Source organism: Cucumis melo, unplaced genomic scaffold (assembly GCF_025177605.1).
Source record: "Cucumis melo cultivar AY unplaced genomic scaffold, USDA_Cmelo_AY_1.0 utg001973l, whole genome shotgun sequence".
Taxonomy (NCBI): domain Eukaryota; kingdom Viridiplantae; phylum Streptophyta; class Magnoliopsida; order Cucurbitales; family Cucurbitaceae; genus Cucumis; species Cucumis melo.
Window position 1 is genome coordinate 7660 of NW_026124874.1, and position 4841 is coordinate 12500.

At 30.6% G+C, this 4841-nt stretch overlaps 2 non-coding genes across 2 annotated transcripts; one reads left to right on the forward strand and one right to left on the reverse strand.

Annotated features, from left to right (window-relative positions):
- Positions 1-643: 643 nt before the first annotated feature.
- TRNAC-GCA (transfer RNA cysteine (anticodon GCA)) lies at positions 644-715 on the forward strand. Its single transcript has one exon. It is a non-coding gene; the product is annotated as a tRNA-Cys (tRNA).
- Positions 716-4186: 3471 nt separating this feature from the next.
- On the reverse strand, positions 4187-4270 carry TRNAY-GUA (transfer RNA tyrosine (anticodon GUA)). The gene has a single exon. It is a non-coding gene; the product is annotated as a tRNA-Tyr (tRNA).
- Positions 4271-4841: the final 571 nt, after the last annotated feature.

Below are 4841 nucleotides of genomic sequence, written 5' to 3' on the forward strand. Positions count from 1 at the left end.
AAGTATGTATAAGGACTTGTATTTATTAATAAACATGTGCAGATATATATATATAGTTAGTTATATATATCGCCTCCTTTATTACAGTTCTATGGGGAACATCACATGTCGTACTCTATCAAAAATTTATATTTTCTATTTAATGATAATGAAAAAAAAATTCTAAAAACAGAATTCCGAACATTTCCTATAAACATCTTATATATATATAAGATATTAGATTTAGATAATAGTAATCGTTTATGTTCTGGGGTTTACATATACTCATAATCGCTATTAAAATTGTCATTAATAAGGATTTTTTTATGGTTATGGAAACGAATCAATACGGATGGATTAGTAATGATTAGTTATCTATCAATTTTTATTTATTTAGGTAAGGTATCCATTTTTGGATTGTTTTCTTATATCATTAGGGAAACCGAATTTGCAATTTCAATCCAAGAATCATTTATGAATTCACAGTCAATAGTTAAAGTTAACGGTTCCCATTTGTCCTGATTTTTTGCTTTTGTGAATGAAAATCCACATTTTTTTTTCAATAGAAAAAGCAAAGTTTTGCGGTTTTTCGTTTTAGATATTGTGTGTTGTAAGATACTATCTATCTAAGAGATAGAGCCAATCCAATATTTTGTATCGTTTTGGCGGCATGGCCGAGCGGTAAGGCGGGGGACTGCAAATCCCTTTTTCCCCAGTTCAAATCCGGGTGTCGCCTCAGCAACAAACAAAAGAATCAAAATACCCTCTTCTGTTTTGCTGATATAACTTTATCATTTTTTTTAGAAGAAAAGCATCTTTAGATTTGCTTGATTCTAAGCATCGTTGGGGTTCTCTAAAATGTTATAAATCCTTGCGTATAGGTTTCGTTTCCAGAATTTAGTAGAGTAATGAAAAATAATCGTTAAATCTTGAGATGATAGCCCTTCGACTACTAATGTAGTGTCTACTCATTGGGTCTTGAATTAGGGAATATAATTTCATTTTTCCTTACGGAAAGGAGGAAGATACTTGATATACGGACTCATGAAAGTATCTGAGTACTCGAGCATTCAATCAATATTATATTGAATGAATAATTGGCTTTTTTTTTTATTTTAATCTTAAAAAAAGAACTTATTTCTTTTCGATAAGCTCTAACCACGCATGTAATAGGCCATCCCATCTTCCGATTGTCTCTATGAAACAATCGGGGGGACAGTAAAGATTAGATCAAATGAGAAAGGAATAATAGTAGGGTTATGTGATAGATACTATCTTGATTCTCTATTTTGAGACTTTTTACTTAATGTAATGAAATGCAGGACAACAAAAGAAAGACTAGGTCTTATTATTCCTACATGTTACTAACATTCTTTTGATACTTCCAAGAGTTTTTCTGCCTCTTTTATTTATTTGTACTGAATTTTTTCGATTATACTAGAAATCATATAATAACTTGGGATAATTCGATTTTTTGTATTGTTTCATCAATGGTGTTGTGCCCGAATCTCTTTTTGACTATGCGCTAGTGATTCCACTATTATTAGTGAATAATAATTATTAGTGAGCAATAATGGAATAATTCTTTTATATTCATAGAGATAGGGGACATAATTCACATGGATATGGTAAGTCTCGCTTGGGCTGCTTTAATGGTAGTCTTTACATTTTCTCTTTCCCTCGTAGTATGGGGAAGAAGTGGACTCTAGAAGTACTACTAATTGAAAAATAAAACTGTATTGTTTTTGGTTTATTTTATAGATCGTTCTGCAAAACTTTTTTTCTTTTATTTTGAAAAGTAAAAAAAAAAAGAGTTCGGATTATAAGTTTTTAAGTGGATCCATACTTTCAACACGAAAGAACATAGACATAGTGGTTGTCCAATGAGATACTACGCATAATAATATACTACCTCATAATAAGATAGTACCTCGGGGTAGCCACCCACATATTACGTGCTTACCACTTCTTTTATTTATTATTATTAGTATTTTAGTTATTTTCAAAATAGGATTTTTTCTTGTTTTAGGGAACTCATTTCATATCATGCTTCAAACGTTAAATAAAAATGGGGTTTGCTAATTCTTTTCGAAATCCGAAGATAAAAAGTTCCCATGGAACCGAACTCCTGGATCATCTGTCAACTGCTCAATCAATTACTTCTTTCGAATGCTAAAAAAAAATTAGTGGCCTTTCGATTATTTGATTTCAGATTCATTCTAATCAACATGAATTATGAAGCAAAGAAATAGAATTGGGCCACTATGTATATTAGATTAATATTACATATATGTAATTGATATGATATCTATATATATAATAGAAAGATATATATTGTATATTCATCTATATTCAAATTGATCGATATTCAACCTCTATTTTTATAGAGTACAATTTTATATTTATACACTTCAATAACAATAATAGATAGTATGGTAGAAGGATTCATATATTTCTTTCTACCATACTATCGGATCTTATCGAATACTTCTCTCGTAGAATACTGATAATTCTAGTCCGCCAATTTCATTTAAGACGCGAAATTTTAATGCTTTTCATTTTTCTTATCTTCAATCATTGATAAGAACTAAAACGTCAAGGTTAATTCAAATTAATCACTTTGACTGATTGTTTTTACGTATATTATAAGTAAAAAGGCGGTCGGAACTAGAATGAACAGTGCAGTAGCAATAAATGCGAGAATATTTACTTCCATAATATCATCGTTTCATTTTTTATTCGCAATAACTCGGGATTTAATCCCATAGAGATGATAAATGTTTCGCTTGTAAATTCAAGGGGATGCGTTGCATCTCGATGATATCGAATCGTATTAAAATATCATGAATAACAATATCGGAGCTATCAAATCGATTCATCGTCGAGAATTGAATAGTATAACATAGGAAGATCTTTTATCCATACCGAATTTAAACAAAATGGGATTCCTGATGCAATCAAGAATTTCGTTACTTTTTTTTATTTATAATTTTTTGCATTCTTTCTTTTCTATAATCTACTGCCCTCTTATTCAATGCAATCATCTGATGAAGTCTCATCAGACTACCTTTACCCTTACATTGTTTATAAACAAACTCAAGCAAAGAATAGCAGCGAAATTCAAAAAAGGAAAAGGAGGTAGGTTCGAACTAAACTCCTTCCTTTTTTTGTACTTATAAAATCTTCTTAAAAAAAAGAAATAAAAACGAAACTTAAACTTTCAAAAATTCTTAATTACCTCACTAAGAGAGATAGATGGGATCCTTGTTTGTATTAATATCCTCTTTCCTTGAATTAGTAGTGGGACGTATATATCAAAAGTTAAGTGTTAAATTTTAATAAGATAGATTATTTCAAATTCAAATTAGTAATTGAATTTACTAATTGAGGTTACAAAAAATCGGAGCCAGAACGGATATATTTTGCTTTCAGACGAAAAATTAGATCAAAGTTTACTATGTAAACTTTATTTTGTATCGTCCAAATTCCCTTTATGTATGTGCTTTCCGGAAACGTATAGTACTCTATTTCATTAGAAAAATCGGGCGTAATCAACTAGACCCAGTACGCCTTCGAATCCTGAATATGATGCTACCAATAATTGTGGTAATTCACATATGGCACATATGTCTTTCTCCCATCAATTAGTACTCGTTGAAGAAATCAAAATTCCCATATTTTTTTGTTGAAAAATGTGGAAAAAAAATAAGAGAGATCCCGTTTGGAATAAAATTCAGTTATGTTATTTGTTCTCTCTTTCACAGGAAAGGAAGAGATTAATTGATGTATTTTTTTTTTATTGGATTTGGATCCATCGGGACTGACGGGACTCGAACCCGCAGCTTCCGCCTTGACAGGGCGGTGCTCTGACCAATTGAACTACAATCCCAGGGAAATAAAGTGTACAACATATGTTGTTGATTTAATTTCCTTCAAACCTTTCTATGTAGATTTTTGATTCGAATTGTCATATTCTACCAGACAGAGACGCGAGTAATAAAGTAATAGATTGATATGCGCGGAGACATGGACTTTAGTGTGAGAAGCATGGATTAATATTTATTTTTTCGTTATTGTAAAATTGATTGATTATCAATCTGTCAATGAATAAAAAAAGAGTTTTTTTTTTTATTCTTTCATATCAAGTCAAGTATTTCTGTAGAAGGACAAATAGGTTATATCATTTTATGGTGGATACGCGATATATTGGGCCGAGCTGGATTTGAACCAGCGTAGACATATTGCCAACGAATTTACAGTCCGTCCCCATTAACCGCTCGGGCATCGACCCGGGAAGAATCAATTCCAAGCTTGTTGATAATCCATGATCAACTTCCTTTCGTAGTACCCTACCCCCAGGGGAAGTCGAATCCCCGCTGCCTCCTTGAAAGAGAGATGTCCTGGACCACTAGACGATGGGGGCATACTTGCCCGACTGCCATCATACTATGATCATAGTATGAATAGTTTTTTGAAATTGTCAATATAAAATAAATATAATGGACTAATATGATGCAATTCGACGTATTTTTCTTTCTTTCATTATTCCATCGAAATTTTTTTATTTGTGATTTCTATTTATGAATCGTTCATTCTAATCACCATTCCCCATATAATTCTATATAGAAATTATTTTATTTTAAATTGCATTTTTTTTTATTTATTTCATTTAAATAATATACATAAATTTGCAAATTGGAATATATAGTTATATTACTTATATTATAGAATATCAAATGAAAATAGTGATTAGTAGTGATTAGAGGAAACCTCTAAAATAAACAAAAATAATAAATATTAGAAAAAAAAATATTCTTTTTTTATTTTATTCTTTTTTTATTTAAATAATACGAAGGCTAGTA